The following is a 26,144-nucleotide window of genomic DNA, read 5'->3' as shown; positions in this document are numbered from 1 at the left end:
AGGAGGGGGAGGAGGAAGCAGGCACCCCGAAAGTTCAGGGTGAACCCACTTTTGCTGGAAATGAATCATAAGGTGTAGGTGGTTTCTTTCTAGCTCCCCGGACGTTGGTTTGGGCCTCACAGGGTGGAAACATCTTCCCTGGTGAGCAGCCTTACTTGCGTCCTGAGACAGACAACGTCTGTTTGGCTTCGTTTCGGTGCCTGCCGAGCAGCTGGTGTGGTCCCTGCCTTCGCCTGCAAACAGGGCCCGAGGTTAGGAGGGAAAATGCCGGCTCCGGAACCCGGGCCTTCCCGGGGCTCCTGACCGCGCCAGGCGTCCCTCGTGCTCCGGCTGAGACGCTGCCCCGGGCCTGCGGTCAGCTCGGCCCAAAGCAGGCCCTGGGACAAGGAAAATGTCAGGGCTTCAGGATCACAGCGGGGGAACCGGGGCCGCGCAGGAACGTCAGAGTCGGCTCCCAGGGAGGGTGCACGGAGGAGCGTCCTCTCACGGCGGTTGTGACCTTTGTGTGTGTGAGACCTATCACACTCACGCCGCTGATTCCGTTATGTAAGTCGAGGTGCTGTGATCTTACTACAGTTCACACGCGTTCGCTTACTGGAGAAGAACAGGGAGTGACGTTCTAGCACAGAGGACACACGGACGCCGAGAAGGGTCCCGCACGGTTTGGACCCCCCGAGGGTGGGGGGGTGGCGGAGCGGCTCTGCGGCCGGCCGGGCTCAGGAGCGTGGCTGCTCCCGTGGGGTCTGGTCTGCGAGTCAAGCAGGAGAGGGGGACCCGGGGAGAGCCCCTCGCAGACACAGGATGGGCGCCCCTCCGGGGACGGGCTCAAAACCAAAGCAAACCAATCATTCCCCCTGCATTCTGAGACGCCAAGGGCACAGCTTTCTGCTTGGAGACCCTGTGCCGGAACATTCCGTCGAATTAACACTGAAGGGCCCCACCTGCTCTTCTCAGTTTGTGGTGGGCAGAGGGCCTGGCCTGCACGCGGTTTCTGGTGACTCCACATCTCTGGCAAAAGCTCGTCTGTCCCCTGCTGGGTGACCTACGACCCTCAGGGCCAAGGGGGCAGTAGCATCTCTGTCTCATGTAGGAATTTCACTTCAGCAAAATGGGGAGGTCCTCCTCCCACTGTCACCCACCGTTCCCCTCCCCGCGTGCGCGTCGGGAACGTTCAGTGACTCTAACCGCCCCCTCCCGGTGCTTCGGGACACGCCAGGAAGTGCCTCCTGGTCGTTATGGAGGAAAGCGCACCTGTGTCAGGTGTGTCCCCCCACACCTGGGCCTGCCGGCTGTCTCCTTGGGGACAGATGGAGCTTGAGGTGCGAGGAGACGGCCCCTGGGCTTCCTCTCGGAGGGCGGTGGTCTGTCCCCCTGCCCGGGACGACCCTCCAGCTCCCGCCCCCTCCACCCAGACCCCGCTGCCCGCTGACACAGCCACCGCTCACCCTGCCCACAATGAATCTCCCCATAATTGCATTTTATTGCCCTGGGGTCTGAAGAACAATGATTTTGATCATTTGCTGAGTAAATCATGACATCTCTCATGGTGCTGTTTATTTGGCTAATTAAGAGACAGCCTCGAGGGGGACGGGCTGTGGAGCTGGCTCCTCGGAGGAGCCACCTGTCCCCGGGGCAGGTTCCACAGCGGTGCGCCCAGCCTGGGGCGCGCCCCGCAGGAGGCCCCCGCGGGAGGCGGCAGGAGCGATTTTCGCACTGACGTGCCCGTGCGCTGCCTGTTTCTTGGTTGGGCACCTGTCTCCCCCAGAAAGTCAGCCTCTCTGGTGCCGAGAGCGTCGCCTAGCCTGGAACTGGCACTCAAGCATCATCTGTTGAAAAAAATGCATCTGCCTCTGCTTGAGAAGCTGGTGGAAAATGTTAACGTGAATTGATGGGCTTTCAATTATCTGAAGAATTTACTCGAGTGGATTACCTCATCCCCTTGGCTTTCATTTCTGAATATTAACATACATGTTCGTTTGCTCAGTCAACAAACAGGCCCGGGCCTGTGGGAAGCTCTGAGGTCACGGGGGAAACGGCCCCAAGGCCTCAGGTGGCCAGCGGCCCAGCTCTACAGTCACACAGCCCCCAGGCTGGCTCCTCCGGGGTCCCCAGGAGAGCTTTAGCGAGGGCTGGGACCCACTGGCCGCCCTGTGGACCTGGGGCTCCCAGGGCACCCAGAGACGCGGAGTAGGGGGTGTTCCAGGCAAAAGCTGCTGCCCAGCCCTGCACGCTCAGATTCTGACGTCTCTGTAATTTTAAGGCTGAGTGATTATCCAGGAGACCCGGCCTCGAAGAAGGGCCTGGGGGTGAGAGGAATCAGGCCGCGTGTGCGCGCGCCGGCCCCCCCACGGATATTTTTAGAGCAGTGATGCTTTGTTTCCCAAGGTGGGAGCCGTTTAGCCTTAAAAGGAGGAGGAGCTTGGAGGCCTGTTTTTGGTCCAAAATGGTGGGAGGACGATGATGCCCAGTGGAGTGTCTGGTTCCCGGGGACTCAGGGTGCCAACACCCTGGGAGCTCGGCCTCTGATGTCTCCAGGAGCGAACGTCGTGGGGGGCGGCTTCCAAAGGCTCGGTGGCACACGCACAAACACGCAGAGCCCAGAGCTGGCTTCTCCGAGGGCCCCGGAGGCGCTCCCGGGTCGAGGGCTGAGGCCACGTTCAGTGCGACGTGGGGAGGGGCAGATCCGCTCAGGGGCTCCCGGGGTGGGGCTGGTCTCTGCGCCAGGCATCCTCCGCGGCCTGGCCGGGATTCACACCGCCATCTGGGCCTCCACCTCCGCCTCAGGTCTGGGTCTCCGTGGGGCGCCGGCCTCCGTCCCCTGCCTCCTGCGTTCACCTGCTCACACTCTGGCCTCAAGGACCCCGTCCTCTTTCCTGTGAATTTACCACACGCCCAGGTGTTAGTGCAGACGTGCCCGTGTGGCTGTGTGAGCTGGTTCACAGACACCCCCGGGGCTCCCGGCCTCCGAGGCCGTCCAGGTCTGAGCTCAGGCACAGGTGACTCCTGTTACCACCGAGCACCCATCTGCCTCCGGGACAGCGTTCCGAGGCTCTTGGGAACACGCTTCAGCTCTCTGGTCCCTGCGGCGTGATGACCAAACGAGAAGCCCCGTCAGCCTGGAGACAGACACGCGTGCATGCCTTGTCGCCATAAGGATCCTGAATGCATCTGGTGGCCCCGGAGGCATGGGCTTCCCAGCATCCTGCCCCCGCAATGACCACAGAGGACAAGGCCACCAGCACCGCCACAGCTGGCTGGGCCGCGCCCTGGGATTCAGGAGGGAAGCGCTCATGCCCCGGGAGGAACACTGACAGTGGCCAGCAGCTGGTCTGGACCCACGGGCGCTTCATTTGCTGGCAGCCCCTGCAGAAGAAAGAGATTGTGTTCAGCCGGCAGGAGCCTCCTCTGCGCCCCCCAGCTGTCAGTGGCCACGGGATCCTGGGCACTCTCAGCCCCAGGCAGCCCTGGGGATGGACCCACGGCCCCAGGACATGGGAGAGGCCAGCTGGGCTCAGCAGGCCCTGCCGGTGCGCCAGGTGACCCCAAGAAGCGAGTTCACCCAGCCTGGAGGGAAGGTGAGCCCCTGACCCCTGAGAGTGTCCCTGCATTTGCAGAGAAAAATGTGACAGCTGGTACTGGAAGGTCAGGACTGTCCTTCAGACTTCCCGGGTTTCCCTCTGTGAGCAGAGGTCCAGGTGTGAGGGTCACACACGTTGGAATCAGCTGGAGCATCAGAAATACAGGTGCCCAGACCCCGCCCTGGGGATGCCGGGCTTTGGCCAGATGGAAGGGCTAGCCATGTCTGTTTGCCCAGGACTGTCCTGGTTCTGAACCCCAAATCCCAGCAAACCTCCCTAGGCATCGGGTTTGTGAAAATACCCAGGGAATTAGAATGTGCGGTGGGGTCAGAACAGCCAATCCGGACAGAGAGAGGGGACACTCCTTCCAGCCTCAGCTTCTGTGCCCGGGACCCCGGCAGGAGGAGCCCAGCGGGGACGGCGGGCGGAGCAGAGGTGGTCAAAGACCCCCACCCCCTCCCAGCACGCCCACTCCCCCGCGGGACCCAGAGAAGCAGAGGGACACTTTGGGATGGGTCCCTGGGGGCTTTCAGTGACTCAGCAGGTGTACTACTGCGGGGTCGGCGTGTCCCAGGGCCACCCCGGCGGGCCGTGTGCAGGTGGCCGTCCGCTGTGCCGCACGCACACACACTTGCCCACGCTCTCTCTCCCACACGCATCCCGCTTGGGGAACCACACTTCGGCCTCCGCCCTGCGTCCTCACCCCAAGCCGGTGCTGCATGTGCCCGGGCAGGGGGCACCTACTCAGTTTTATTTCCCTCTTAGCATCTTACCATGTTTACTCATGGAATTCCAGCAGCGGGACAGGCATGGTGGCCGGGAGGTGGGCGGGGGCCAGGGCCGGTCCCCGCTGCGCAGGCGGGGCCTGGGCCTCCTGCGGCCGTGAGGGCCTCGCTCCCAGGGCTGGCCGCTCCCGCCCTCTCCCAGCACCGGGACACTGCAGCCAGCCGGCAGCCCCCCCCCCCCCGCCGCCCCCAGGGGCCCCAGAGCCTCAGAGTCTGTCTCTGCTTTGCCCCCTCTGCCCGGCTACCCAGCTCCCGCCGACACTGACCCTCCATCTGTGTTCTCTGGAGTTTTGTTTTAGGCCTAGACACGTTGCAGGCTTCTTCCCCCCACAATGATTTTCTGAGTGTGTTTAGGAGTCGCAACGTACATTCAGAAAGCGTCCAGAATCGTAAGTTGCTGCTCCGTGTGTGTTCACACATGTAAAATCAACACCTGGACGGTGATGGGCGTGGGGGCCTCCTCCCGGGCGTCAAAAGAGGGTCTGGGTTCAGCGAGAGAAGCCATCCTGCGGGAGCAGAGCTGAGCGGGAGGGGGCCGGGCCGTGCGGGCGCAGGGGGCTGGAGGCACAGAAACCCCGCGGCCTCGCTTCCCCGGGACGTGCGGCAGCGCAGGCCCCTGCCGTCCCTCGCAAGCACCGCGACATCAGGCCCAGACGTTTTTAGACCAAGAATGCCATGAAATCCTGCACTGTGTCAGGCCCAGCTCGGAGGCACGGGTATATAAGGAATTTTCGGGAAAAGGAGAGAGAATGACTAAGAGTGCCTCCCTGGCGCTCTGCTCCGTTTCCTTAAGGGGTAATAACCCAGCCACCGGCCTGCGAGGGGACTTTCTTTAAATAGAGCCTTCTGATTCACAAGCGAAAAAAGGAAATAAATGTTTTCTTTTCATATTCGAGAGACGTCCATGAATACCAGCTTCTTAAATGGCATTTTACCGTCTGCATCTCACACACACACACACACACACACACACACACGCACACGCACACACACACGAGTGGCAGCCAGCCCGCCCTCACCCTGGCACGGGGCGCCTGTGAACCAGAGCTATGGGAGCAGCCTCCGTGGTCAGGAGGAAGTGCGCACGAGGGGCGGGGGCAGGGCGGCTTCTCCTGGGGTGTCAGCTCGGCCTCCCCCCGTAGGCCGCTCCCCAACCCCTCTTTAACTCTTTTTTCCCTAAGGAAGGTGGGGTCACGGGCTGAGGGGCTGTAAGAGCGGCGCCTGGGTCCCTGGGCTGGGCAGGAGAGGCGAGGCCACCGCTCTGCGGCCCAAGAGTGCGGACGAGAGGGAAGTCGGGGCATTCAGTAGGCGCCTGCTGTGTGCGCACACTGGCCATGCCAGGCTCTTCCTGCTCCGTGGTCCTCATTCTGTCTGTGAATAGACTCCGAGCCCCGGCCCACTGGGCGGCGACAGGGCCCGGCAGGCCCCAGCGCTCACCCCGGGGGTGGCTCTGCTGTTCTGTTCATGACATAGGATTCTCTGGACCCCAGAGACGGCCGTCAGTCTCGCCAAAGTCAGGATTCTGAGACGGTCCCGCAGCGCCCGGGGCCTGGTGGGGGGTGACATGTGTTCAGGCAGGAACCACGTGGGTACCTGTCCCAGGGGGTCAACCTGTGAGGCGCAAAGTCCAGGACCCACCCACCCCCCAGCCCACCCGCTGCCAAATCTAAACGGGACTCTTTGCCGCCGGCTCGCCTCGGGGCTGGTCCCAGGGAGCCGCAGTGCTCACATGACTGTGCTGAGTGCCTGTCACCTTCACAGCGCAGATCCCAGACCCCACCTTACCCGCTGATCAGAATTCCTGGGGGCCCCAGGAGTCTGCATGCTGGTTAGCAGTGGAAGGGAGGGCCCGGGAGGTCTCCATTCCTGGACGGAAGCCCCAGGAAAGGGCTTTCCCTTGGAGTTCCCCGCCCCCAGCTCCCTGTACCTCCCAGCCCCACCCCAGGAACCCAGAGAGACAGTTTCCTACAGGTGTGGTGACAGGTGGCAACAGAATCTTTCTTTTCCTCTCATTTTGGAGGGGAGGTCATTAGGTTTGTTTATGTCTTTCTTTATTTAATGGAGGTACTGGGGATTGAACCCAGGACCTCGTGCGTGCCAGGTATGCACCCCACCCCTGAGCTGTACCCCCCCCGAATCTTTCTTGACAACAGGTCTCGTCAAGCTCAGGTGGAGACAGCAGAAGGAGGGGGTAGGGTCAACCGAGAGGGCTGTCCCCATGGGAGGGCAGGATGGGGAACTGGCGCGCCAAGAGCAGCCTGGCTGCCCCACTGTCCTCCAGGCGGAGCTCTGGGTGGCAGGTGAGGCTGGGGAAGGGGCTCCCGAGGGATCCCACCCCCACCCCAAACAGCTGGCTGTCAGCACTGCCCTCCTCGGGTGGGGAGCCCCCTGGAGACTGCCCAGCGATACGGCCACCTTCCCGAGCGTGGCAGTGATGGTCAAGGCTGGGGGGTCCCAGGCACTGATTGTCCGGGTCACGCCTGGACATTACTTGGGGGCACCCCTGACACTGTGCAGGGAGCCCTAGAGGGAAGGGGGTCCCGTGGAGTCACATGGCAGGTTGGCACAGCACCGTGGGCCCGGACGCAGGGCCGCCGCCGCCCTGGCATCCCTCTGCCATGCCTGTTGGCCCTGTGCTTCACGCAGCCAGCACGCGCCGAGAGCAGGGCTGCGCCAGCCCCTCTGCCCTCTGTGCACCCCCGGCAGTTAGAGCGGCCCCCGGCCCCCGTGGGCACTCCACCCCCGCTGCCCTGTCCTGTGGGCGACGGCCCAGCCCTCGGCCCCCCCAGGGGGATGGGGACCAGTAAGGCACAAATGTGAAACTTGGCCTCCTCTGTCCGTGCCCACACTGCCATCCGAGCCGTGGCTCGCAGGGTTACCCTCTGGGCTGACCCCACCTTCCCAAGGCAGGAAGCAAGTGGTGGGGACCCACACTCTGAGACCGAGCATCTGCAGTGCTGTTCGTTTATACGGAAAGATTTCCACGTCAAGTACGCGGAGAGCAGGACGGGAGGGGCGGCCCCTCCGGGGGCGGGCAGCTACTGGCCAGGCGGCTCCCTGGGGATCCCCAGCATGGCCTTGGCCGGCCCGTCGTCCACCCCCTCCGCGGGCCTCCCTCCCTACTGGGTCAGACAAGCGTCCCAGACATTGCAGGCCATAAAAGGTCCCCTGGGTCACGGGACAAGGGCGTGGCCCTCCCAGCCAGGCCTGCTTATCAAAGCTTCTCTCAAGTTGGGAATTTTTGTGGGCTGGTCACCCCCAGGTTAGGAATGTGCTCTCAGCGCGTCACAGGCCACCTCAGCCTCAGCCAAAAACCAGGGTGACATGGCCACTCACCACCCACTGAGGGGCAGTGGCCACGGAGGGTCCCCTGCAGGCCCAAGGCTGGTGCAGGGCACCCTCAATCCCCAGGCCCTGCTGGGCCCTGAGCTGCAGCTGGGTTTGCTGGGGTCCTGGGGCGGGGCGCACAACAGGAGGCCCTGTGGGAACAGGGGAAGGCAGCGCCCTGGTGCTCCGTGGCCCCACCCTCCTCTCACATTGTTTGGAGCATAGGGAATAAAACGGCCCGAAGGTGATGTTTAAATCAGCCAATAGGACGCATGTTGGTCGCGGTGGCGGTGTCTCCTCCTCCAAGTGGGAAGATGCTAAGACAAGTTGGCCCAGTCATCGTCACAGGAGTCAGCAGGCTGGTCCTGCTCACCTGTGTGCCTGGCCCCCTGTGCCAGGTACCACTGCGTTTCCAAGGGGTCGGGGAGAAGACAGGTGCCAGCACCCAGCGGCAGCGCCTGGAGCACGTGTGGTTCCCGTCCCAGGCGCGGTCCTCGGCCCCGGCTGCGCCCCCCGCCCGGCCGACCAGGGCGGGGCCGGGGCCAGGCCCACCAGCCCGCAGCGGGCGCGGGAACCGCCTCTGTCTGACTTGCCGTCTGCATTTCTGCCTTCTGGGCTAATGCCCAGTTTAATTGCACGTCCCATTGTGTCATCCCTGTTCAGTCATGTTCGAAAATGCCTACATCCACTCCTTTCCCATTTAGATCTTTCTAAAGTCCACTCTGGCTTATCAGCGCCGTCATTGCTGGAGTGGAGCTGAGATCCCTGCCATTCAGGCCTGAGGCATTGTCTGTCCCCGCGGCAGCGGAGATAAACCCTCACCCAGAACAAAGTCGCAGTGACCTTTTACAAGTAGAAGCGGCCTTGTTTCCCTCTAGACTAATTTATCAGCCTTCCTTTCAGCCCGGCACTCAGCGAGGCCGGGAGAGCACTGCCAAGAGCGGGGGTGGCTGGGGACTCGGACGCCTGGCTGCTTCGTTCTCGCCGCCGCCTTGGGGTCCGCGGGGTGCGCGCGTCCGTGGCCGTGGGGAGGGAAGGGGCGCGCCTGGAAGGCAGAGCCAGGTGCTCGCCGGGGAGACCGGGGCCTGCAAGCGGCTGAGCCCCCTCCCCCAGCCTCCTTCAAGGCAGAAGCAAAGCCCTGTGGCAAACCCTGAGCCAGACTGGACGTCGGTGAAGATGATAATAACGAAACGGCCCGCAGCCCCAGGGCCCCCAGGGGAGGCCACTGAGCCCCGGGACAGCCGCTCTCAGGTTTGTCCGCCTCCCGGCACCAGGCTCCCCTGGCAGGAAGCTGGGAGGAGAGGCCGCTCCTGGGCCAGACCCCACACGAGTCAACACAGGGAGCACCTTGCGGCTGAGGACCTTCCCAGGAGGGCCCTTCTAGAAGTTTCCAGTTGCCTGGCTCCCGGGGCTTGATGCACACTGGAATAGCCCGTGGAACGGACCTTAAAGAGCCTCACGTGCGTGAAGACCCAGAGGGGCCAAGAGGCACACGTGACCCCCACCCAGGGGTGCCCCTCGTTCGGCCGGGTGAGCCGGCTCAGCCCAGGGTGCGCCAGGGCGTGCGACCTCGCGGGGCAGCCCTTGTGGTGCTGGTGTGGGCGCCGGCCCCGGGGCGGCCCCTGCAGGGAGCCCCTGCCTCTTGCCCCACTCCTGGGGCTCCCAGCCCCAGACGGGCCCTGGGCCGTCCCCTGGGCGCAGGGATGGTGGTGACGGCAACGGCAGCAGGGGACCCTGGGAGGTGGTGGCGACCAGAGGGCGGTCCCGGCCCCGAAGGTCAAGGCTGGCCAGGAAAATGCTCTGGGAAGTCACGGGGGCCCGGAGGCCATTGCTGGGGACTGGCAGGCACTGGAGGCGGCCCACGCCCTGCACCAGCCCAGCAGGCAGGGCGGCAGGGCACTGCACTGTCCCCTTGGGGACACCACGGGGACCTTGTCTCAAGTCTGAGCTCCCAGAGGCGGCTGGTGCCCTCAGGGCTGGTGCCGCAGCCCCCTCCTGCCTCTCCCGTGCTCTCCCTGGGAGGTTTGGAGGCTCCAGGCCTCCCGGGTTCAGCTGGGGGCTGAGCCCTCGAATCTCCTTGGCACAGTGCTAGATCCTGGGGTGTCAGACTGCCCCCAAATTAAAGATGGCGCCCTGCAAGTTTATCTCTTCACGCAGGCTGGGGGCTTGCTCCTGTCCTTCCAGCAGGGACCCCAGGTAATGACTCCCCAGGCTCGAGAGGTCCTGCTACTGCCCAGCTGTGCAGCCAGGTGTCCCCCAGGAGGGCTGGTGTCACAGCCGGGCCCGGCTTGCCCACGGGTGGCCACTCTGCAGGAGGCTGGAGGCTCCGTGGACCCACCAAAGCCTTCCATCGGGGGTGCTCCTGCAGACTCAGGGTACAGTAAGGAGAGATGTGGAGGTCGTCCGCAGGTCTGAAGAACCGCTCAGGTTTCCTCGACGCTGTGCTGGGCTCTCCTGAAGACGCAGTGGGGGCTGGGGTGTTTGTCCGGCCCTCAACCAGCCCGGTCAGGGGCTCCAGAAGGAAAGTCCCCAAGGAGGGGACTGCCGAGAGGCTCATTTTCACACCCTTTACTGGCCCCAAACCTCCCACCAGAAGATGCCACCTGCAGCCTTTGGGCACAGACTTCAGTCCTGACGCAGTGGTGGACGGGAGAGGGCGAGTGACCGACAAGAGGCTGGGGGTTCGGGGTTGGGGGAGGGATGGCAGGTGGGGGCCTGAGCGAGGGCTCTGGGAAGGCAGCTCAAGTTGCAGGAACCTCACTGTCTTCATTTGAGGAGGGAGAGAACAAAGAGGTCCGTTTTGCATTTTGACAGAAGCCTTCAAACACCATTAATAATGTCCTGGGGCTGCCATGCTGAAGGAAAGCTACTTCCCTTTCTGTGACGCCTGCATCGTGTGGGCACGACTTCCGCAGAGCTGACTTGAGAGCCCCTCCGGGGACGGAGGGCTCGCAGCCCCAGGGCTGAGCGGTGCACTCTCCGGCCCTCCAGGAACCAGCCTGGACCTTCGGGAGAGCAGCCCAGCCAGCGGCCGGCCTTGGCCCCTGCCTGGGGGAGAGGCTGGGTCGCCAGCTGAGCTCCCAGCCCCTGGCGTCTCAGCAGCACCTCCTGCCGCGCCCCCCCCCCCCCCGAGGCCTGCAGCCCCTGGGGACCAGCTCCCGATGAGTCAGACTGGCCGCCACCAAGGCTTGTGACTCAGCGCCGAGGACATGGGATGGCCACTCGGAGCACCTGACCCTCAAAGGGCCTCGCGGGACCAAGGGAAGTGGAGTGTCTAGTTTCTAGTGACACGCTGGCGGCCCCGGGCTCCTGATGTCAACCGAGCTTGCTTCACTCAGCCAGACACACAGTCCAGAAATGAGCTGAGTTCCGCCCCAGCCCCGTCTGGAGAGGCTCCCACTGAAACCCACAGCCCATTGACAGCCCGAGGACGACACCGGACTCCCTGGGTCTGAGGGTCGGTCTTGGACTGACGTCCTTGCTTAATCCTACTTGGAATCTAAAATGCGTCCAAGATGGGGTGACCCCAAACAGTGGGCCAGTCAGGCTGCTGCCGTCCGTCCCAGGGCCGCACGTCGCCCAGCGCCCTCCCAGCCCTGAGACAGAGGATGCAGAATCTCCAGCTGGACCAACTGGACGGAGAACGGCCTGCCCCAGGTCAGCACCTGCCTCCACCCTTTAACGAGTGGCATCCGGACCCTCCCAAGCGGATACGCTGATTACAGAGAACGCCCGCCTGCGGGCCTGGAGCCCAGCCCAGGCCCAGCACCCCGTCTTCCTCACTTCAGACGCGTCTGCTCGGACTCTCAGAAGCCACGCGTCCCCAGAGCAGGATGCCTGGTCCTCAGGGGCACAGCTGTACTCAGCCAGCCCCTCCAGTGCCCTGTGCTCCGGGCTGCCTCAGGGAGGGAGCGCACGTCCCCGGGGCGGGCGTCCCTCGTGTCCCCCGGAGGCAGAGGCTGAGCCGCTGCCGCCTCTCCAGGTGGAGCCGTCCTCCGGGGGTACTGCTCCCGGTACCTGGCCCCTCCCAGGGTCCAGGCTTCCCAGCTCCAGGAGCCCACACGTTCCCTGGAGGTGGCTCCCCTGGGGCTGTTGTGCTGCTCCCACTTCACCTCTGGGACACCCTCCTCTCCATTTTCCATGAAGGGAAACTGAGTGCCGGGGAGGCTGACGATGTTGCTGACGGAGCAGCTGCAACCCAACAGGTCGGACTCCTGCTCCAAACCGGGGCCCCGCTCACTCCCCTTGTTTCCAGGAAAGGAGCAGGTCCGTTCTGCTGGGAGCCCCTGGAGAGATGTGGGAAGATGCTGGAGGTGCTCAGAGACGCTGGAGGAGCTGGGAGATGCAGGGAGACGCTGGCAAGGCTGCCCTGCCAGTTCCTTGGTGCCTCAGGAGTCGGGGCAATTTAGAGCCTTTGTCTTAAAGTGCCTCAAAATCCCAGAGAGCCAAGACCCGCTGTGTTACCAGGACAGCATCACGCCTGTTAACGCCGAGTAGGCGACGGATGGAATGGTCACTGCCAGCCTTTTTGTTTGGTCCTTTTAAGCGTCATATAAATTCATGAAGGTTCCTGAGATGCAAAGGCAGAGACTAAGATGTTTGTGTCACGGGGCCGGGGCCACGCCACGGACAGAGACCGAGCAACCACCCCATCTCTGAGCCTCAGTTTCCCCACCGGTTAGGCAAGCGCTGCAGGGAGTTGCCCTGAAGGCTCCTGATTTGAGCACTCTGATCTTGAAGAGCTGGAGAGAGATTTCTTGGATGGATCTGGGGGAAAAAGTGGATAACTTTTCACTGGGTGTCCCTCCACCCCCACCCTGGTCATTACAATTTCCATACAAGCGTTATCTCTCTCTTTCCACTGTGAGATGAAATGCAAGCGAGTCTTCCAAGCCGTGTGAGCGGCCTTGCTCGAGGACACAAATGTGCCCGTTCAGATGTCCACTTGGAAACACGAAACACCTACTCCCAGTGCTTTCAAAACGGGCCCCGTGGGCCCGGGACGGCGACCTGCGCGTTTCAGCATTCCCGGGAAAGTCGGCTCTCAGTGACAGGCCAGGTGGGCGCAGCCTCTGTGCTGAAGGGTCCACGTCGGACCCTTGGGCGGCTCCTGACCGAGCACTTGGCCTGCGGTCTCTCTTCACGGAAGCTCTGCTGCCCTGGACGGGCAGCCCCGTCTCTGACGGGCTAACCGGCCTCGAAGCCACCGAGATAGATGGAAGCAAGCGCACCCCGGCTCCCTGCTGGTGCAGAAGTTGTGTCCAATCTGCTCACTGCTTTCCCGCAGGAAGTCACGCTGAAGGGGGAGCCAGGGGTCTTCGGCAGGAATCCCTCAGATGGCTCCATCCAGCTCCTCCGATCCTGGGTTTAGTAAATGATGAGGCATTTTGAAAAGAATGACGTTACCGCCCAAATGGCCTTGGTGAGTTCTCTTTCCGTGGCCATTTTCAAATAAGCCAGTTAAGGAGAGGAAATCGGTTGATGGGCAGTGGAAGGATCGGAACCCAGCGCACACAGCAGAGCAAGGAGGCTGCTGCACCCAGAGTGACCTGCGCTGGGTCCCCGCCAAGCTCCAGCCACCGGGCGGCTTCAGCCAGACACGCTCTCAGTCTGGAGGCTGGAAGCCCCGGACCGAGGTGTCGGCAGCGCCTCGCTCCCTCCGCAGCCTCCCGGGGAGCATCTGTCCGCGGCCTCCCTCCGGGCCTCGGCGGTTTGCTGGGCGTGTGGACATGCTTACTGGCACATCACCCCAAGACCCCTGCCTGCAGCTTCATGCACACTGTCCCCGTCTGCATGTCTGTGTCCAGTCATATTGCATGGGGTCTCACCTACCCTGGTGTGACCTCCTCTGAATGAATTATAGCTGTAAGGGTGCTGCTTCCACATCAGGTCACCTTAGGAGGCACTGGGGGTTAGGACTTCAGCAGATGAACCAGGGGGACACTGTTCAACCTGGAACAGACCCCCGGAGATCAAACACCTGGGCTGAGCCATCCCTGGGGGCCGCAGCTGGCCGAGCTGTTGCTGGCACACACCTGGTCCTGGTGTCCCTGCATGGAGGCTGGTGCCCAAGGCCTCCTGGCCAGGTGTCCTCCTGGGACACCAAGAGGGGCCATGCGGGACTGGGAGCGTGGGGGTGGGGACCCAGGGGGCCGTTAGTTCCCGACCACCTTGCTCACCTGGTCAGTGCTCAGGGACCTCTCCAGGCCCTGCATTTTCAGCCGATTCCAGTGTCTTCCACGTGAAGATGATAGCAGTGAAGTCAACACTGGAACTGGGTTGACCCCTCTCTGCCCCGCCCCGCCCCCGCTGCCTTCACCTGCGCCCCAGGGTGTGTGTGCGCGAGCTCTGTGAACCTGCAACAGAAAAGCCCCGAGGGAACGTGGGTCCCGCCCGCTCCCTGCCCGCCTTTGGACCTGTTTTCTTCAAGTGGGAGAAATTGGGTTGGGGGTAAAACATGCAGTGCCGACACTTCGGAGGGACGTGGTCGCCGGGACCGGGGCGGTACAAGACCCCAGACCGGCCCCTACACCCCGAGGCGGCAGGTAGAGGAGAGACTGGCCCTGAGGGAGACAGAGGCTCCGGGAGCGTCCGAAGGCCTCCGAGCCCGGCCCGGCCCGGAGGGGCCAGCGGGGGTGCGGTGTGGGACGCGCAGGCCAGCTGCCTGGTCTTGCCGCTCTCGGCAAGGCCGGTGCCGGCTCTGCAAGGCTGTGTGTGTCTGTCTCCACCCCGGCCGACCGGGCACCGACCTCGCTCTCCCCCGAAGGCCCTCGGGAGTCCAGCTCAAAAGGAAACGGTTAAAAACGGCCGGCGGCAGGAAGGAGTGGAGAGGGACAGAGGGCCCAGCGGTTGGCTAATTGGAGAGCGGACCCGGCCGGGGGGAAGGCTGCGCCCCAGACAATGTGCCCCCGAGCCGGGCGCTGGGAAGGCGCCGTGGGATTGTTACCGAATTAGCTGAAGTCAGAGCCCTCCTGAATGCGGGAAAGAAGGAAGGGGAAATGAAGGCCCGGCTATAATGCGGCCTCAGTGAGAAGCCCCATTCACTGCCCGTGAAAGGCTCGGCCTCCTTTCTTGGGGAGGGGCTGGGCCGGCTCACTTTTGTTTGGCTGGGGGCGGGGGCGGGGGCGGCTGCCGGACGATACACTTACCTACAGCCAGTGACCGGAGGGGACGGGAGAACGGGGCGTTGAAAGCAATCCCCAGTGCCAGCGGCGGGATGACAGCAGACACAATTGCCAGGCACTCGTCATGGGGCTCCCGAGAGCGCCTCACCTGCAGCTTCCCGGGACCACGGGCCGTGTCGCCCGGCGTAGCCGGGCCCTGCCCGCCAGGGAGCCCCGTCTCCCATGAGGTCGTCTGATTTTTCTACCTCCACTTAAAAGTTGGACATTTCAGGTGTGCTTTGGTGGCTGGTTGTGTATGAAAGAAATATGTCTTCATAGTTGAATTAGAGAACAGTGTTACGAGAAGTGGCCATTCAACCCGGGAGACAGAGAAGTGGACCGGCCAGGGACCTGACTGCCCCCCCAAAAGGGAGCATGCAGGTTATGTAAAAAAACAGCCTTCACAAAGTGCTATGCTCAGTAAATATTTGTTGAATTCACACATTAATTAATTTTCCAGATGAGATTTTCCTAATCCGTTTTTTAAAGAGAATGAGGATTAGGAGCGGGCGGGGTCTGACTCCGAGGCGGGCCCAGTGGCGATGAAAGGGGCCTGGAGTGTGTGAGGTTCGGGGGCCGGGGCGCCCCCGGGAGCCGCGGACAGGCGCTCCTGGCTGGCCCGGCCCCGAGTAATTGCCCGCTTGGCATAGCTGACTTGCTATTCAGAGCCCCCCCCCCCCCCCACGGCGAGGGGAGCCGGCTGCCCCTTTGCCCACCCTGCCCTCCGAGTGCGGGCAGCATGTGCCGGATTAACGGCCGGAATCTCTGGGTCCCACACAGTTAACCTTCTCGGGGTGGGGGGAGGTCTGAATGCCCAGGGGACTCAAAGAGCCCCAACTCCAGACTCCAGGACTTGGCAGAGAGCAGCGGGGGCAGTGCGTGCCCGCCACCCCGACCTGGTCCAGTGCTGCCCCAACCAGCCATTTAATGATGGTCCGATTTCCCCAGAGGTTCCTGCGAGTCGGAGACGGGTTAGCTGCGCCCCAGCTCGTCCCCGTTACCAACAGCACCGAGTGGCACTGCTTCACCACTTCCCTCAGCCAGTGGCAGAGTCACAGAGCTGGCAGTGGTGGGCTTCGGGCGCCCACTGACCCCCACGGGCCTGGCCCCTCTCCTGCGTCAACCCGGTAGGGCTGGCCTGTGAACGCGAGGGGGTCCCAGCGTGTCTGCGCCCGAGAGTAGGCGTTCGGGATGGAAACGGGCTGTCAGTGCTGTAGCTTTGTTTTGGGGCACCGCTGGGAGTCTGGCCGTGCCACTGCTCCCTGGGGGCCGCATGCCCCTCCTGTTCACCAGGCCTGCCCGGTTCCCAGGCAGGAACAGAGCCTGTGACCTTAGACCACACGTCCTGGCCCTTTCGAGGTGTCACGGGGCTGAGCCGTGTTCTGGAGCCTTCGTGAGCTCCTCACCACAGAACTGTGGCTGAGCACAAGCGGTTTGGCGGGCTCTGACTTGACCGTGTAGGTTTATCCAGGCGCTGGGGAGAGACCACAGCCATGCGCGCACCCCAGGCTGAGCCAGGCTGTTTCCAGGAGCGGCCGCTGGGTGGGCACGGATCTGTGCCCTTCGGGCTGGGTAAGCACATTTACTCACAACGAGGCCCCCAGGGGTCCCGTGGCAGGTCTGGCACGGGGAGCGGGGGAGGACCTCCTAGCAGGCAGCCCGCATGGTGCGTCTCAGGGCAGATGCGGGGCTCCTGACCCCCAGGAGGAAAGCACTTCGGGGCCCTGGGGGCAGAGACCTGGATGCCGGACAAGATGGCAGGTGCACAATTTACTTTTCCTGCGGGTCATAAATCTGTTTCCCGAGCAGCAGTAAGGAAATTTCTCCCTAGGAGGCCAGATGATTGGAGTTAGGGACGAGGTCCTGGGGCCTGATTAAGGGAACATGCCTTTACAAAGGTCTCCAGAAATGGTGTTTGGGTGAGTGAATGCGAGACATAGCCTGGTCTCACACAAGCCCTGGTCCCAGAGACAGAAGGAGAAGGAAGCAGCTCGCGTCTCCCCGACGGGGCTCCTCTGCAGGGGAGCCGCGGGCCTGGTGTCTGGTCCCGGAAGCGAGGACCCGTCCGAGAGGCTGAGCCAGCCGGCACTGGGGTGCAGAGAGGAGACCACACGCCTGCATGTCCCACCGTGAGCCAGCTTCCGGGAAGGCCCGGGAGAAACAGGCCAAGTCGGGACCCAGAGCCTGAAGCACCGTTGCGGGTGGAGGCGGCCGTCAGCAGGCGGGCATGTCCAATGCGCCAGCCCCGCTGCTTGCGTCTCCGGAAGAGCTTCCCAGAGAGAGCTCTAGCCAGCGCTTTGAGCCCCTTCTTATGGCTTGAAAGGAAGTTCGCAACCACAAAGCACAGTCATTTAATTAAGTCCACCAGTCCAAGCGCCCCTGCTGTGCGAGCTCCCTGGACATCAGGGCCTGACCTGTTTCCTTTCTAGCAGCAAGTTTTATGATCTTAATGCCTTTGGCATCTGCTCGCGGCAAAGATACCTGAAGCTTTGCTCCCAGGGAGGCCCCGGCGCTGCCGTGGACAGTTTCAAAGAGGAAGCAAAGTGCGTCTGAGGTTCACAGTCGCTGGGCAGAGCTGGCGCGGGCGAGGACGCGGCTCTAAGGCAGTCGCCCTTAGACGGGGTTACGATCCCTGCCGTGGGCGGCGGGACCTGAGAGGCCCTTTGCCCGCTCGCGGGCCTTCTGTCCAGGTGGCCCCGAGACCCGTTCCCTGCCCCGGGTCTGAACCCTGGCTCTGCCACCTGTTAACTTCGGCGGCTGTGAAAAGGTCGCCTCCCCCACCGCCCGCCGCGCAGTGCCTCAGCGAGCCCGACCGAAGTGGTCCCGGCCCTCGGGCTGCTGTAACGGTGGAGTCAGAACACAGGGTAGCAGCCGGCTCAGGGCCTGTCCACTGTGGCCTGCGGTCCGAGGGCCAGTCCCTCTGCAGCCTGTGAGGGCCTCACAGTCACAGCCAGGCTGTCTGCCTCAGGGGTGTCAGCCCCACGGAGCCACGGGGGAAGTGACCCCCACAAAGGCATTTCTGTGGACCCATGCAGCCTGGGACTCTGCAGTGGGTTCCGTCCTGGGCGAGGCCAGATGCCAGTAGCACGCCCTCCCCAGCTGTGACAACCAGGTGTCTCCAGATGTTACCGACATCCCCTGGGCAGCAGGGTCCCCCGACTGAGAGCCACGGGGCTTAAGTAGGAGCTTGGGACCCCCCCACTTTTCTGACTTCTTCCTCTGAAACAGTTCCTGTCGTGCCTCCAAGATCTTTAGAGTCCTCTGGTCCGCTTTGCCACGATCAGGTGCCCAGGGAGGCCGCGAGGCCTGCAGGATGCTGGGGTGCTCGGGTCCCGGCTGAGTCTGGCTCTGCCCTGACGCGGCGCCTCTGGCCCCATCCCACACTCGCCCTCCAGAGACCCCTGTGTGCGTGTCCTTGCTCAGCGGCCAGGAGCTAGGGGGTGGCACTGTCAGGGGGCTCAGGACCAGGCTGGGGGTCTCAGCCACACAGCCGCTGTCCTGGGCTTCACCTGCTCTTTATTCAGAGGGTCTGGCCTGAATGAGCCCCCATTTAGAGGCCCCCCAGGTTTGTCCTGAGGCTGCAGGGCAGGCATCCAGGAGACCCCAGCTGAGACGTGGAAAGAGCCCCCTCTGTGGCCTTCTGTCTGGCCCTGAAGGGGACGAGCTTGTGAACCAGCCGCTGGCCCTCGAGGGGCAGCTCCCACCCATCCAAACCCAGGGGTGTGCAAGGCCAGGAGGCAGGGGAGGGCATCCGATGGTATGAGGGAACGTGGCCTGTGTGGGTGGGCTGGACTCCACCGTGGCTGCCCCGCCAGGACCCCTACACGGAGGTGGAAGTTCTCGGTGGACAGAAGGATCTGGCATGCTCCTCACGGAGCTGGTTTTGCGTTCGCACTCTCATGCAGGGTGAGGGAGGCACTGCCAAGCCAGGGGGTGACGTACTCCAGGCCTTCTTGTGCTTGGGGGTGGGGTTGGGGGAGAAGCCAGGGAAGTAAATGCAGGAATCCACCCACTCAAGGGCGCTGGGAATTCCTACGACTCAGAAGGGGACACTGGGGGCTACGCTCACTGGGGACTGTCCCACAAGTGGCATCATGGTGGCCTTTGAATGGCTTAGTCCAAAATGTGGGGAAGTTTTGTTTCCAGTGACGAGAAAAATTAATCAGTGATCTGGTAAAGGCTCACACCCGGGGAGGACACAGAGAAGAAGACGAGGACATGAACTGAAACCTAGGTTGGGATTTACCAGGCATGGTCACGCTTAAAACCGCAGTCTAGGTGACACCCCACATTCGACCGCAGAGAATGCAGCTCCGCTGTGTCCGGTCCCCAGGTCCCGACAGGGCTGTCCCCATCTCCACACCTGCCCCATCAGGACCTCAGACGGGCCGGAGCCAGCCCGGCTCCCTTCTCCTGGGAGGTTTGTGGAAGTGATGCCGCTGGGCATGGAACCGGCTGCGTTCCCTCTGCGCATGTCAGCTGGCAGCGCCACAGTTGCCTCAACCCCGCCTCCCCGGGCAGGGCCCTCCCTGAGTTCTGGGCCATGGGTGCGTCTCTTGGCCAAGGACTGGCTCTAGAATTTTCCAAACTAGCAGAATAAGAGGGTCTGGCTGAGGCTGATATTCTGGGGCGGTGGAGCAGGGAGCTGCAACCAGCCACCTTCTGACCCTCCAAGGCTGAGTGGTCCCGAAAGGTCCTCTGTCACCGCTCCCCGTGCCAGTGGCTTCGCCGAGTCCTTGGTCACGTGGGCAGCAGTGCAGTGCTTTCTTGAGACATTTGCAAGAAGGGCCTTTGGCACTTCTGGCTCCTTTTCTTTCTCAGTTACAGAAAATCAGCCATTTTTAGTATCATCCTATTTTTAAAAAGTAACCCGGCTGAGACTGTCTAGAGCGTGAATATATTGAATTATTCGAGCAGAAATCGTGTGCTATATGCTGTGTGTACACCTGCAGTTAAATCCCGGTGTTGTGGGTTTGCAGATGATTGGACAGGCTTCCAGGTGGCACCGTCTCTGTGACCCGTCCAGCTTGGAGCTGCTGCCCTGGGGAACGTTCTCCCTGTCGCAGAGGGGAAACTGAGGCTCAGGCTCAGACTCCAGCCCCCAGACCAGAGCCCAGCCCTGCAGGCAGCCTGGTCGCCAACGTCACAGGAAATTCTCAGAGGTGTATGTGTGTGTGTTTCATAGGCAGTTTCAACTTCAGTAGCTCGAGCCACAGGTAAGGCTGAGAAAACATTTCTAAGACATGGTCTGAAGAACAGAGACCATACGCGCAGTGGAAGGAATCCGAGTCAGAGAACTTGCCCCTGCACGGAGGCCCTGGGTTCCCAGGCTGGAAAGGGCTCGCTGTAGACGCGTGTTTGTTTCTTTATTCACTCATCAGGTGTACATCCCTTTATTCACTTGGACGCTTGTTTGTTTATTATCTTGTTAGTGTTTCTTGGCTCCCCCACTCATCAGACAGTCATGCATTTCATCTGCCATCGGACGGTCGTCTGTTCCATCGCGGCTCAGGTGCGCGTGTTGTCCAGAGGCCGCCGCCTGCCAGGCGCCCGCTGGTCACACTGAGCCTCCGAGTGGCGTGGTCAGTGCTGCTTCCCGAGCAGAACAAGCAGAACTAAGCGTGAGTCGCCCTCTGGGAGCGCAGCCCACCTCCACCCTGAGAGGAATAAAGGACCAGCTTGGTGTGCGTCTCTCCTAAGGGCCCAGTCCGCCCGTTTCAAAGCCATGGACTTGATCCAGTTTTCAATGAGCAGCAGGCGGGCTCCTGAGAAAACAGGGCTTTGGCTCACAACGAAATCTCTTGGTTGAGCTGGGGGCTGCAGTGGAATCGATCCTGAAAATGCATTGGTTCGGCTCCGCTGGTCCTTCTGCGCTGTGACAGCGGGGCTTGGTCCCCACAGGCTGGCTTTGTCCCAGTCCTCCCCAGGGGCTGCATGAGGCCATGTGCCACAGCAATGGGGAGACAGGGCTGCCTGCCCCCGTGGCCCACTCCACCAGCATGGCCTCTCACTTCAGCGTTTCAGCCACCAGCCAGCCTTGGTTCTTGGAGAATAATAAGCCTGCAGGCAACGGCACAGGGTGTCTCCGTGATGTGTGTGCATGTGTTTATGTGTGCGTGTGAACATACTTGTATGTGTGCACGCGTGTGTGTGTGGATATGTGTGTGTGCATGTGTGCGCATCCATGTGTGTGTGCCTGTGTTTGCATGCATGTACGTACTCGTGTGTGCACATGTGTATGTGTGCACACGTGAATGCATTGTGTGTTTGTGCATATGTGCGTGCCGGCATGTGGGTGCTTGTGTGCGCACCGTGTATGTGTGTGCATATGTGCGTGTATGCGTTTGTGCGTGCATGCATGTGCGTGTGTGCATATTGCATGCCTGTGTTCTTGTGTGTGTGCACGTATGCGCGTGTGCGTGCCTCACTGGGCAGCCAGGGCCCAGGCGTGTGCGAGGGGGTGGGGAGGGTGTGCGTCTGCCGCTGCAGCCCCGCAGAGCCCCTCACCGCAGTGGGCAAAATGGACGCACATGACAGAGAAGACAATGAACGGCTCCCTACCTTGCCCTGACGGTGGGCGAGCTCTGCGGGTTGATTAGTCCTCATGGTGCCCCTGGACGTCGGTTTGGGAGTGACAGTAACAAGCCTCCTGAGGGCTCCGCTAATTTGCACTCCATTCACCGCCCCGTGAAAACCCGTCAGAGCCGCGGAAGAGCTGCGCGCGCTCGACCTCATTCAATGGGGGCGATCCGCTGGGAAGGGGCCAGTGTTCACAAAGCCCAAAAGAGCAAATTGGCGGAAGCTTTGTTCTTCCTCTTCCCTCTCCCTTTCATGCCGCTCGCACTAGTTAAGCTCCTCATTTGTCCCCGCCGGGGCTCAGGGCTTGGGTCGCCCTCCGGCTGCCTTTTCAGGTGATCGCGACGTTCCCCACCCCCACGGTGGAAGGTGGGGGCGGGGCGGCCCCCCGGGGAACACCACGGGAATCTGCGAGTCCAGCTCGGACGGGTCCGCCGAAGCCCATCCCTCCCTCGTCCTGGTGGGGTGGCCCCCCCACCCCGAGGTCCTGGCTGGAAATCCCTGCGCTTCCGGAGTCTTGAAAGACGGAGTGAAGGACAGCTTGTCCTCTGTCCTCAAGTTGCTGCTGCCTTACTTGCCACAATACATGGGCTCCACACAAATTAAAATTAACGAGGCAGGGTCCCTTTGGCTCCCACCCAACATGTGCTGTTCGGTCGCCCCTCCGCCTGGCTCTGTCCCCGCCCCCCGCTCTCTGTCCTCTCCCTGAAGCTAAGCATCGAAGGAGCAGTTTTTAAGTATCCGGCTCAGTAAGGATCCTCTCCCTCGTCCCTGGGTTCCTGGGACCAGGGCCCCGGACGTTTGCTTTATTGAATTTCTCCAGAGCCCCCAGCGCTATTTTAAAAGCACCTCCCCACAGAGCTGTGGGCGGGGAACTGGGAGGACCTCCTGGTGGTGGGACGGTGTCCCCTGAGGAAGGAAGGGGTCCTCCCCTCGTCCATGTGCCACGCGCTTCTTTGGAAGGTCCTGCTTGCAGAAGCCACCGCCAATCAAATCACATCCTCCTCTTGGGCAGCGCCTCGTTCTCCGGGAAGGGGGCAGCAGCGCCCAGGACGCCAACGCACAAGGATTCGTGGAGCCGTCGGTTCGCCGGTGGTAGGGAGGGCAAAGGAGGAAAGCACCCAAGTCTATGAATCAAACGTGGCAAGTCCATCAGGCCGTAGATACGGCCATTTTTGCTTGATTTGCTGGCACAAATAACCCCACCCACTTCGCTGGGGGGGAGATGGCGGGGCCCGGGCTGCCTCAGCTTGGCTGCTGTAATTATGAAATTGTGTTGGCTGTAATTTGCTGCTCGGGCTTGTCACGGGCGGGGAAGCCACAAGTGGGCCGGCGTGCACTGCAGCTCGGCTCAGGGGGCGACGTTGTGCGGCGCCTTCCGGGGAGGCTGCGTTCACCTTCTGTGGGGAGCGGGCATCTGACCGGCCTCGGCCACGGGCACCTTTCCTCTGAGGACTGGCCCGCGGCAAAGTGTGAGCTGACAGAGGCCAGCTTTGTCCACTACTTGCTCCAAGCACCTGCTCTGACCTCATATTTCCCCAGGGGGCTGAGAGCTCCCAGCAGGATCCTCTCTCCAGGTGGGGAAGCAGGGTTTCCGGGACGGGACGTCCAGCCAAGGTCACCCACAAACAAGGTCACAGCCAGGCTGCAGACGGAGGACTCACAAGGCCACACGGGTGCCCTCCCACAGGGCCTCGCTGCCCCCCATTAACCCTGCAATTCCAGATCATTATCAAGGCCGCCCTCCTGGTACATTAATTCAGAAGCACGCAGAGCAGAGGGAGTGGCCAGCGAACCAGACCGAACGGCCAGGTGAGCTGTGCCCAGACACGTGTCCCAGTCCCGTGGCCACTCGGTCAGACTGGTCTGGAACCCGCGGTCACTCATCACAGCCCTCTTTTCTGGACGGCACACAGCCAGCCTGGTTGGGGGTGGGGGTGGTCAGCATCGCCCGGTGGAAACGCTTGCCAGTAAAAGGTGTATTACTGCGGGGCACGTGAGCAGGGCAAGACGGCTCCCCTCTTCTTTCACCCGCCCACTGGACGTAAACCAGAAACGTCCAGGCCTGAGGTGAGCCTGACCCCGGCAGCTCCCAGCCCCACCTCTCGCCTTCTAAGCAAAAACAATGCCTTTCTCGGTCCAAACAGCACAGAGAGCCTAGAGCGATGGTGGCCTTCAGGAGCTGATTTCCAAAGCCGGAGCGCTGAGCCCTGGGACCCTGAGGCCGTGGCAGGCATCACCTCGACCTTATCCTGCAGGGGCCAGAGGGGTGTCACGGGGCAGGGGAGCATCTTCAGAGGCGGGCGCCATCACCACCCTCTTCCTCCACAAGTAGTGGGTTAGGTCTGCCAAACGCTTTAGGCAAGAATCTCTGCAGAGAGGAGAAGGTCGCAACAACCTTGACCTTGACCTTTACCGAGGGGAGCCGGGCCCCGGCGTGCCCTGCCGCGGACGGGCCCTCCCCCTGCGGGTCCTGAGACCCGGGTGGTGCCCTGGGCGTCTGCCTCCCAAACCTTCCCTGTGGGCCCTCGGGTCTGGGAGGTCCGCATTGGCCAACCTACGCCTGGGCCCCGTAGGCAGATGACGGGTTGGGCGTTGACAGTGTTCCTTTCAGCCAACTGGCTGTCATCACAAGGCCGTTCACAGACACCACCCCATCTGCTGACCATCACTGCCGTCAGTCCTGAGCCCAGGGCTGAGGGGTCAGGGGCACCCAGAGGGACATCCCTCAAGGTGTTGTTTCCCATCACAAAGATAAGTAAGTAGGTAAACAGGGCCGAGCGGGAGGGGATGGAACGGAGCAGAGCGAGCAGAATGGGCCAGGCCGGCTTTGCAGTTGGCGGGCAGCGTTTGGCCCACGTCAGGAGGAAAGTGTGTGTCTCGTGGACACTCAGCAGGGCCCTGCCGCAGCCGCTGTCCACTCTGGCCCCTTGGGAGGTGTGAACCAGGCCAGCCCGCTTTAGACGGGGGGACAGCGTGTTTGAGAGGGGAGGGTGGGGGGCCTGGCATGGGTAGGTGGGCTGCCCTGCCCATATCCCCCGTCCAGTGGCTGCAGCTGGCCCTTCCCCTCGCCGGGCAGGTAGGGGACCGGCCCCCTCCCAGCGCCCTGTCCTCGGAGGACCCGCCGGGGCGCCTGTCCCCCTGAGCTGGTGGCCACAGCACGGTGCCTCCTGCCCCCGCCTGCCCTTTCCCACTGGGCGTGGAGGGATGGCCGTGGCCTTCTCCTGCCAGCCCCTGCCCTCCGCCTCGGGGCGCCCTCAGGCCCTCTGATGTCCCCTCGGCTCTCACAGATTCCACCCGAGCCCGCACCCTCATTAATCAACGTCAGGCCGGCATCGGGCAACAAGGGCCGCATTCTTCCGCGGCCCCGCGGCCCCTGCATCCCATTGTCCCGGCCGGGCCTGATGGCAGGGAAACAGCCTATGCAGCACATAAAAGAGATGAGACAAAAATGAAAAGAATCGAGGGAGAAAAAAGAGGAGGCATTTTTCCCCCTGAAACACTCGAATAAATACTCGGCAATGATAATTTAAATTATTCATACATTTATGAAAACATCCATTGAAAAGTGAAGTGTATGATGCCCTTTGTCTGTTTCCTTGTCTCTTGTTTGGGATTAATCTTTACTGTAATCCGGGCTGGCCATGCCCCCCTCACAAAGGCCACACTCTCTTTCCATGGGAAAAATGTTGCGGCATATCCCAGCGAGAAGCTGGGGGGTGTTTGTGCTGATGGAGCAGTTGCCAGGCCCTCAAGACGCTGGACGGGCTACGTCCAAATAGTGCCCGATGAACAAAAAGCGCAGAGTGGTTCTCACGTCCGTGCCAGTGCGGGGACTCGGGCTGGGGGCCGGCAGCGAGGGACGTTCAGAGCATGCGTGTGGGTCCCTGCAGCCCGCCCCTCCACGCACGGAGCATCAAGCCCCGGGGGGCTGTGCTCGGGGACGCTCCCTCCCCGCGCCCTGCGGGTTTCAGGGGGTCGTGTGGCCCACGCGGCTCCTGTGGGGCTGTCGCCTGCTGGGCCCGGCCCAGGTGGGCAGACCCCGTGCCTGTTGCAGACCATGTAGGTGGGCGTCTCTGTGTCTCCTGGGGCCTGGAGGAGGGGCCACGGCCCACGCCGTCCTTCGGCCACGTCTGGCCTTGTGGAACGAAGGCCTGGGCCCGAAACTGGGGCCTAAGATGTTGCAATCATTCTCGCTGTCACAGAGGGTGGGACTGAGGCCAGCGGCCGTCAGCAGTGAACTGGAGCCGACAGATTGCTAATGGCCCGTCCAGGGACCAGCGCCCACCGGCCGCACCGCCTCTCGGCCCCTCCCCACCCCTTCCTGCGGCCACCGAGGGCCCCGCCTGGGATCGCTCCGGGCTCCCCCACGCAGTAAGCTCAGCGTCCGGCCCTGCTTCTGGCTGGGAGGTTGCAGGGACAGGAGGAAGCGCTCCCGGCCCCGGGCCAGGGGTGTCGTTTGTGTAACATCCCCCTCCGGTGCTCCCCGGTCCACGTCTTGGTATTTTCAAAGCTCATTCCAAAACGAGATGAGGCCCAAAATGGAATTCTCCCCCACGCGGGTTTTCACTGGAAGCTGCGGTTTTCGGTTGTGAGTTGTCCGGCAGCAATTTATTTTCCCTGGAAACGACCCAGAATCTCCTTGGCTTGGTGGCCGGTGTGCCAGCTCGCCAGCTCGGGTGGCTCTGGGGCCTGGGGGTGCGCAGAGGCAGCTC

The 26,144-nt window shown here is 62.5% G+C and overlaps 1 protein-coding gene across 3 annotated transcripts in view; it reads left to right on the top strand.

Moving 5' to 3' along the window:
* The window catches only part of PRDM16 (PR/SET domain 16), a 309,180-nt gene that overhangs the window by 105,022 nt on the left and 178,014 nt on the right, over positions 1–26,144 (top strand). The window lies entirely within an intron of this gene.

This window comes from Camelus dromedarius, chromosome 14, assembly GCF_036321535.1.
Source record: "Camelus dromedarius isolate mCamDro1 chromosome 14, mCamDro1.pat, whole genome shotgun sequence".
Classification (NCBI taxonomy): domain Eukaryota; kingdom Metazoa; phylum Chordata; class Mammalia; order Artiodactyla; family Camelidae; genus Camelus; species Camelus dromedarius.
The sequence above is the reverse complement of the archived record's forward strand: the minus strand, read 5'-3'. Positions and strand labels throughout refer to the sequence as shown.